The sequence below is a fragment of the Papio anubis genome, chromosome X (assembly GCF_008728515.1).
Source record: "Papio anubis isolate 15944 chromosome X, Panubis1.0, whole genome shotgun sequence".
NCBI classification, from domain to species: Eukaryota; Metazoa; Chordata; class Mammalia; order Primates; family Cercopithecidae; genus Papio; species Papio anubis.
The window spans coordinates 54,352,683-54,362,834 of record NC_044996.1 but is presented as its reverse complement, the minus strand read 5'-3'; the positions used below and the strand labels follow the sequence as shown (position 1 = coordinate 54,362,834).

Genomic DNA, 10,152 nt, shown 5'->3' with positions numbered 1-10,152 from the left:
GTATGTAAGATGAACATTGGTTAGGTCTGGAAAGGCAGGACAACTGGAATCGGGGAGGGGCCTTCCAGGTCACAGGTAGATAAGAGACAAATAGGTGCATTCCTTTGAGTTTCTGATTAGCCTCTCTCTCCAAAGGAGGCAATCAGATATGCATTTATCTCAGTGAGCGGAGGGGTGACTGAATGGAATGGGAGGCAGGTTTGCCCTGAGCAGTTCCCAGCTTGACTTTTTTCCTTTAGTTTAGTAATTTGGGGGCTCCAAGATTTATTTTCCTTTCACAGTTTTTTTTTAAATCTTATATTTTTGTGTGGGTGAAGGCCTCACAGAAAACAAGTAAAAACTCAAAGAAGCAATTAGACTTGGGGGCTTATACCATTTTAACAAAAGGAAATACATTGTAGACAACTGACTAGACAAAGAAAAGAGAGTTTCATTTTCTAGGAGTGATAAATTGTGGGAAAGTGACTAGGAAATAGAGTAACTAATGGAAGATAAAGCTTGTCTTAGTAAGATTGGTTTATGCAGACTTAGCATTAACTCTTATGTGATGATAAGTGTTGCTCTCCCCTTCCTCGTTCAGGGAGGGCACCTTTTTTAATGGAAAATTTATTCCTTGCTTTTAGGCAGATAGGGGAGGACAGAAAGCTCTTCCTGCATCTACTGTTTCTCAGTTTCCTTTAGCTCAAAATAATCTCTATGCCAAAGTGGCTTATTTTAAAGTGGAATATTCTGATCTTCTTCAAGATCCTTGGCCATTTATAACAGAAAGAATTTGAGGATTTTTGTTTTGAGATCTAGTTTGTTGTTATTTCTTTTGATCAACCTGAAGATATTTTTCATTTGTTCCTATATTTTAAAAGTAAGTTAAAAAGGATAAAATTTATGTTTTATTTTCCATTGTTTCCCACTGGAATAGACTACACACTTAACTGTACTCTTTGGTAAACTGTTCAAATTAATCCCAATGATTATATTTAAGGTAAAGACCTATTTGCTGCGTATTTAGCAGCCCAGTAAAATCATTGATCTCATTGATATCATGGCTCAGTTTCCAGAGTGAGACTGATAATTAACAATGTAGATTAGTTGCTACAGGCGAGATCTTTGTGTGTTGATATGCTGGCTTTCAGCTCTCTTTTTAAGAGTACTAATCACATTTGCATACTTTTTTCATTGTGAAGACTTTTATTGCTGTCTATAAACTTTGAAAATATCTTAAGCATAGCAGCAACTGTGCTCAATTGTTCATAGTCTTAGTTCCTTCGCACTTTAATTGTTAAATGAAAGCAGTATTGCTGAACAGAAAAGATATACCTCAATTTGAAGAAAAAGAAAGACACTTCTATTTTGAAAATAGCCAAGTCTGAAATAATGTAAAAGATTTATAAGCAAATGGAATGAAGCTGCTTTGTGATTTAAGCTTTACAAAGGATAGCAACTAGAATTATTCAATATGAAGGTCAAGCTCAAGAAGCAGTGTTCACTTTCTAAAACAAATTTCTAGTTAACATGGCAAATATAAATACAGCACAATACAAGGGCAGAAGGAGGGGAGTGTCACAAGAAGGCCTACACTGTGTTTATAATCACAGCTGGCAATGTTTACCTAACTTCTAATCCAGTTAGTCAACCACTGTATTTCTATGTGAGCAAGATGATGTAGATTATTGAAAATATTCTATATGCCAAAATAAAGCCAACAGGCTCATGAGAAATAGTTTTGACTACGTTTATTTGATTTGGCAGAAAACAGAAAATGACAGCAGGATTTGAGTGGTAGTTTGAGACTTAGTTTTCCTACAAAAATATGGCAATTAAAGTATTTTATTAGTTTATTACAATGATTCCAGTATAATTTTTCATGACATAGCCAAGCATGGCTCAAGTATCTATAGTGGCTTAGGACAGACTGCAAAATGCATAGACCCTGTGGTGACTGAGACGGCTTCAGGTTCTGCTAGACCACCAGGCAGAGATATAGCTATAGAATGCATTATTGTATGCCCAGAGAAGGAATCAGTAACAGAGAAAGAGAGAGAATAAAGGGATATCCCTGCAGATGGTCAAAGCATATTGATTCGAGTGATATTGTATGATCAAAGCTAGGAGGTGTGCAGCATTCCAGGAAGTCTACCATAACATAAGAGGGTTCATGGGCTATAGGCAAATCCCACGGATGAACATTACTGGTAAGACAAAGAAGTCCCCAGTCCTATAGAGATCTGAGTAACGGGCTATAGAAGAGGAAAAACCTTTTTCCCCCTACCCATTTTAGGTTCATTGGCTGGGACCTGTGAATTAGACTGACAAAAGATAAATTAACAGGAGAAAAGCAAACGATTTGATTAACATGTGCCCCATATATACACATCGAGCAACAGACACTAATGATGTGAAACTCAAAGGAATGGTTAAAATGTGGGCTTACATAACATCTTAACAAAATAAAAATAAATATTTAGAGAAGTGGCAAAACAGAGGAAAAGGACTTCGAGTTTCTAGGAAAGTAAATTTGGGGAAGGTAAACACACGGGGGAAACTAATGGAAGATAAGGGCTAGTTAGTAATATTTGTTATGAAGATTCATCTTGGGGTGTCCCTAGGCTGCTGAGGGTCTAGAGTTGTCTGTGATGATTAATTTCAATTTTTCTTGGTTGAGTGGTGAGGGGAGACACCTTTACAGATTTATACCCTGCTTTTAGGCAAATAGGGACAGGGCAGAGAGCTTTTGTATCTTGTTATCTGCTTCTTCCCAACGGCTTTTGCCTCAAGAAAATCCTTAAGTCAAAGTGGCACATTTTGGGGTGGTATATTCTGCTACTCTTCAAGGTTTATTAACAAGACTCAAGGAAATAGCAGAAGCCAATTTTCAGAATAGAGGCATCTGGTTTACACTGGACTAGCAGAAATGTCACTCACAGCTGAGAGATGGGCTAGAAAGACTTCATTACCTCCTGATTAAGGATAGGATTAAGGACAGGATTGGTCCTCCACTGTAGATTGAGGTTAATCAGTGCAGTTGTGGTGTGATTAAGGACAAAAAAAGTGAGACAAGGTCAGTGACATTCAGAGCCAGGAAACAAACTTCAAGAATTCAGAGTAAAGTCAAGCAAAGGATGCCTTTAATTTGTTGGAATTCATTATCTGGCATTTCATGAAAAAGATGTGAATGCTTTGAACATAGGTAGAGGGCAGCCCTTTCACCTGCACACTCAATTGCATTGCCACTTACTGGCTCATGGACAATTAAGGTGTCATTTTTCTCCCTTTTTTAAATCTGTTTTTTTCCATCATTACTAGATCATTTCCATCATTGTGAATTTGTATGTAAATTCACTACGTTTTATCCCTGTGATGCTTGAATTTAATTGTTTCATATGACAAGTTTGCTCATCTCGGGAAAGCTCCTTCAGGATTCTGGTTGCTCTCTGTGGTATTATAAAAAATGTATTTGGCTTTTTAGCAATGGGTTTGCCACCAGAACACAGGTGTCATGAAAAGCACACCTAAAAGCCAAAATGGGAAAGGAAAAGGCTCATGTCAGCATCATCGTCATTGGACATCAAGATTCGGGCAAGCCCACCACTACTGGCCATCTGGTGGACAAAAGAACCATTGAAAACTTTGAGGAGGCTGCTGAGATGGGAAAGGGCTTTTTCAAGTATGCCTGGGTCTTAGATAAACGGAAATCTGAGTGTGAATGTGGTGTCACTATTGATATCTCCCCATGGAAATTTGAAATCAGCAAGTACTACATGACTTACTGATGCCCCAAGACACAGAAACTTTACCAAAAACATGATTACAGGCACATCTTAGGCTGACTATTCTGTCCTGATGCTTGCTGCTGGTGTTGGTGAATTTGAAGCTAGTATCTCCAAGAATAGGCAAACCTGTAAGCATGCCCTTCTGGCTTATACACTGGGTGTGAAACAATTAATTATTTGTGTTAACAAAATGGATTCCACTAAGCCACCCTGCAGTTAGAAGAAATATGAAGAATTTATTAAGGAAGTCTGCACTTACATTAAGAAAATTGGCTGCATTCTTGGAAGAAGTGGCATAGGTACAAAAAACAAAAAAGAAAACAAAATTGGCTAGAACTCCAACACAGAAGCATGTGTGCCAAGTTCTGGTTGGAATGATGACAATATGCTGGAACCAAGTGCTTAGCATGCCTTGGATCTAGCGATGAAAAGTCACCTGTAAAGATGGCAATGCTAATAGAATCATGCTGCTTGAAGCTCTGGACTGCATCCTATCACCGACTCATCCAACTGCCAAGTCCTTTTGTCTGCCTCTCCAGAATGTCTATAAAATCGATGATATTGTTACTGTCCCTGGTGGCCAAATGGAGGCTGGTATTCTCAAACCTGGCATGGTGGTCACCTTTGCTCCAGTCAATGTTACAACTGAAGTGAAGTCTGTTGAAATGCACCATGAAGCTTTGAGTGAAGTTCTTTCTGGTGACAATTTGGGCTTCAGTATCTAGAATTTGTCTGTTAAGATGTTCATCATGGCAACATTGCTGGTGACAGCAAACATAATCAATCAGTTGGCTTCAGTGCTCCGGTGATTATCCTGAACCATCCAGGTTAAGTCAGTGCTGGCTATGACCCTGTACTAAATTGTCACACAGCTCACATTGCTTGCAAGTTTGCCGAGCTGAAGGAACTGATTGATTGCTGTTCTGATAAGAAGCTGGAAGATGGCCCCATATTCTAGAAGTCTGGCGATGCTGCCATCATGGATATGATTCCTGGCAAGCCCACGTGTGTTGAGAGTCTCTCTGACTATCCTCCTCTGGATTGTTTTGCTGTTTGTGGTATGAGGCAGACAGTTACTGTGGATGTCATCAAAGCAGTGGACCAGATTGCTGTTGGAGCTGGCAAGGTCACCAAATATTCCCAGAAAGCTCAGAAGGCTAAAGGCATATTATCTCTAATACCTGCCACCCCAGTCTTAATCAGTGGTAGAAGAATGGTCCCAGAACTGTTTGTTTCAATTGACCATTTAATAGTAAAAGACTGGTTAATAATAACAATGCATCATAAAACCTTCAAAATAAAAGGAGAATGTTTTGTGGACCATTTTGGGTTTGCTTATTTTTATTTTTATTTTTTTGCATGTGGCAGTTTTAAGTTATTAGTTTTTAAAATCAGTACTTTTTATTTTCTTTTTTCTGACTTTTATTTTTTAAGTTCAGAAAGTGTATGTGTGGATTTGTTACATGGGTGAATTGTGTGCCATGGGGATTTGATGTCCAGATTATTTTGTCCCGCAGGCAATGAGCATAGTACCACATAGGTAGTTTTTGATGCTCATCCTCCTCCCACCCTCCACCTTAAGTAGGCCCAAGTGTCTATTGTCTATTGTCCCCTTCTTTGTGTCCATGTGTACTCAATGTTTAGCTTCCACTTATAAGTCAGAACATGCAGTATTTGGTTTTCTGTCTTTTGTTAGTTCATTTAGAATAATGGCCTCCAGCTCTATTGATATCAATGCAAAGGACATGATTTCATTCTTCTTTATGGCAATGTAGAATTCTGTGGTGTACATGTATCACATTTTCTTTATCCAGTCCACCACTGATGGTTATATAGGTTGCTTTCATGTCTTTGCTATTGTGAATAGTGCTGGGATGAATATATGCATGCATGTGTCTTTGTGATAGAACAATTTAATATTCTTTTGGGTTTATACCCAGCAATAGGATTGCTGGATCAAATGGTATTTCTGTATTAAATTATTTGAGAAATTTCCAACTGCTTTCCACAGTGGCTAAACTAATTTACATTCCCACCAGTGGTGTATACATGTTCCCTTTTCTCTGCAACCTTGCCAGTATCTGTTATTTTTTGTTTTTAATAATAGCCATTCTCACTGGTGTGAAATGGTATCACATTGTGGTTTTGATTTGCATTGCTCTAATGATTAGCAATGTTGAGCATGTTTTCATATGCTTGTTGGCTGCATCTATTTTGTCTTTTGAGAAGTATCTGTTCATGTCCTTTGCCCATTTTTTAATTTTTTTTTTTTTTTTTTTGCTGTTAAGTTCCATATAGATTCTGAATATTAGACCTTCGTCAGATGCATAGTTTGCAAATATTTTATCCCATTCTGTAGGTTGTATGTTTATTCTGCTAATAATTTCTTTTGTTGTTCAGAAGCTCTTTAGTTTAATTAGGTCCCACTTGTCAAATTTTTTTTTTTTATATTGCTTTTGTTGTCTGCATCATGAAATCTTTGCCAGGGCCTATGTCCAAAATGGTACTTCCTAGATTTTCTTCTAGGTTTTTCGTGGTTTTAGGTGTTACATTTAAGTGTTTCATCCATCTCAAGTTGATTTTTATATATGTTGAAAGGAAGGAATCCAGGTTCAGTCTTCTGCATGAGGCTAGCCAGTTATCCCAGTACCATTTATTGAATAGGAAATCCTTTCCCCATTGCTTGTTTTTGTCAGCTTTGTTGAAGATCAGATGATTGTCGGTGTGTGGTTTTATTTCAGGGTTCTCTAACCTGTTCTATTGGTCTATGTGTCTATTTTTGTGCCAATACCATGCTATTTTGTTTGCTGTATCCTTGTAGTATAGTTTGAAGTCTGGTTGGGTGATGTCTCCAGCTTTGTTCCTTTTGCTTAGGATGGCTTTGGCTAGTCAGGCTCTTTTTTCATTCCTTATACGTTTTGTTTTGTTTTTTTTTTTCTCCTGATTCTGTGAAAAATGTCACTGGTAGTTTGATAGGAATAGCACTGAATCTGTGAATTGTTTTGGGCACTATGACCATTTTAACAATATCAATTGTTCCTATCCATGATCATGGAATGTTTTTCCGTTTGTTCATGTCATGTCTGATTTATTTCAGCATTGTTTTATAATTCTTGTTGTAGAAATATTTCACCTTCCTGGTTAGCTGTATTCATAGGTATTTTATTCTTTTTGTGGCTATTGTGAATGGGATTACTTTCTTGATTTTTCTCTCAGCTTGGTGCATTGATTTTGTATCCTGAAACTTTGCTGAAGTTGTTTATCAGATTGAGGTGTCTTTGGGCAGAGACTATGGGGTTTCCAGGTATAGAATCATATGATCTGGGAAGAGAGATAGTATGACTTCCTTTCTTTCTTCCTATTTGGTTGCCTTTTATTTCTTTTTCTTGCCTGATGGCTCTGACTAGGACTTTCAGCACTATCTTGAATAGGCGTGGTGAGAGTGGGCATCCTTGTCTTGTTCTGTTTCTCAAGAGAAATGCTTTCAGCTTTTGCCCATTCAGTATGATGTTGGCTGTGGGTTTGTTATAGATGGCTCTTATTCTGAGGTATACACTTTGATGTCTAGCTTGTTGAGGGTTTCTAACATGAAGGGATGTTGAATTTATTAGTATTGAAAGCCTTTATGGCATCTATTGAGATGATTATATGCTTTTGTTTTTAGTTCTATTTATGTAAAATGAGTACTTTTAATGGAAACAACTTGCCCAAAAAAAATATGTTATAGAATTTTGAGACCCATAAAACAAACTTCAATGAGAAAAAAATACATATTATAGATATTTGCTTAATATATAAATATATTTCATATATTTATATAATATATTTAGCTAATATAAATATATAACAAATTTATATATAAATACATGTGTTTATAAATATTTATATGTAAATATTAATATCTATTTATATTAACTAAATATATATTTATATTATATAATATATATTTGAACTAAATATATTTCTAAAAATATATTTATTTCAAATATATTTAGTTTATATAAATATATATTTAGTTTATATAAATACATTTTATTTTATATACTTGTATTTATTTTATATATAGATACATTTTTATAATAAACATTAATTTTATATAAATATATAAAAGTTTTAGATAATAAATATGCATACTAATTTTATATTATATACATAAAGATTAACAAAGTAGATAGACAGCTAGCCAGACTAATAATAAAGAAAAGAAAAAAGAATCAAATAGACACAATAAAAATAAAAAAGGGAATATCACCAATGATCCCACAGAAATACAAACTGCCATCAGAGAATACCATAAACACCTCTATGCAAATAAATTGGAAAATCTGGAAGAAATGGATAAATTCCTGGACACATACACCCTCCCAAGACTAAACCAGGAAGAAGTCAAATCCCTGAATAGACCAATAACAAGCTCTGAAATTGAGGCAGTAATTAATAGCCTACAAACCAAAAAAAGCCCAGGACCAGACAGATTCACAGCCAACTTGTACCAGAGGTACAAAGAAGAGCTGGTACCATTCCTTCTGAAACTATTCCAAACAACAGAAAAAGAGAGACTCCTCCCTAACTCATTTTATGAGGCCAGCATTATCCTGATACTAAAACCTGGCAGAGATACAACAAAAATAGAAAATTTCAGGCCAGTATCCCTGATGAACATCAATGCGAAAATCCTCAATAAAATACTGGCAAACTGAATCCAGCAGCACATTAAAAAACGTATCCATTACGATCAAGTCGGCTTCATCCCTGGGATGCAAGGCTGGTTTAATATACACAAATCAATAAATGTAATTGATCACATAAACAGAACCAATAACAAAAAGCACATGATTATCTCAATAGATGCAGAAAAGGCCTTCGATATAATTAAATGCCCCTTCATGCTAAAAACACTCAATAAGCTAGGTATTGATGGAACATATCTCAAAATACTAAGAGTTATTTATAACAAACCTACAGCCAATGTCATACTGAATGGGCAAAAGCTGGAAGCATTCCCTTTGAAAACTGGCACAAGAAAAGGATGCCCTTTCTCTCCATGCCCTCTCTCTCCACTCTGATTCAACATATTATTGGATGTTCTATTCAGCATAATCAGGCAAGAGAAAAAATTAAAAGGTATTCAAATAAGAAGAGAGGAAGTCAAATTGTCTCTGTTTGCAGATGACATGATTGTATATTTAGAAAACTCCATCATCTCAGCCCAAAAACTCCTTAAGCTGATAAGCAACTTCAGCAAAGTCTCAGGATACAAAATCAATGTGCAAAAATCACAAGCTTTCCTATACATCAATAATAGACAAACAGAGAGCCAAATCATGAGTGAACTCCCATTCACAACTGCTACAAAGAGAATAAAATACCTAGAAATCCAACTTACAAGGGATGCAAAGGACCTCTTCAAAAAGAACTAGAAACCACCGCTCAAGGAAATCAGAGAGGACACAAACAAATGCAAAAACGTTCCATGCACATGGATAGAAAGAATCACTATCGTGAAAATGGCCATACTACCCAAAGTAATTCATAAATTCAATGCTATTCCCATCAAGCTACCATTGACTTTCTTCATAAAATTAGAAAAAACTACTTTAAATTTCATATGGAAACAAAAAAGAGCCCGTATAGCCAAGACAATCCTAAGCCAAAAGAACAAAGCTGGAGGAATCACACTATCTGACTTCAAACTATACTACACGGCTACAGTAACCAAAACAGCATGGTACTGGTACCAAAACAGATATATAGACCAATGGTACAGAACAGAGGGCTCAGAGATAACAACACACATCTACAAACATCTGATCTTTGACAAACCTGACAAAAACAAGCAATGGGGAAAGCATTCCCTATTTAATAAATTGTGTTGGGAAAACTGGCTAGCCACAAGCAGAAAACTGAAACTGGACCCCTCCCTTACACCTTCTACAAAAATTAACTGAAGACAGGTTAAAGAATTAAACGTAAGACCTATAAACCATATTAACCCTAGAAGAAAACCTAGGCAATACCATTCAGGACATAGGCCTGGGCAAAGACTTCGTGACTAAAACACCAAAAGCAATGGCAACAAAAGCCAAAATAGACAAATGGGATCTAATTAAACTAAAGAACTTCTTCACAGCAAAAGAAACTATCATCAGAGTGAACAGGCAACCTACAGAATGGGAGAAAATGTTTGCAATCAACCCATCGAAAAAGGGGCAAATACCAAGAATCAAAAGGAAATTAAAATTAAAAAAAAAAAAAAAAAAACCACAAACAACCCCATGAAAAGGATATGAACAGACACTTCTCGAAAGAAGATATGTATGCAGCTGACAAACATATGAAAAAAAGCTCATCACTCGTCATTAGAGAAATGCAAATCAAAACCACA

The 10,152-nt window shown here is 36.2% G+C and overlaps 1 pseudogene; it reads left to right on the top strand.

The window, feature by feature from the left end:
- The first annotated feature begins 243 nt into the window (after positions 1-243).
- On the top strand, positions 244-5,638 carry LOC110742210 (annotated as a pseudogene).
- The last annotated feature ends 4,514 nt before the right edge of the window (positions 5,639-10,152 follow it).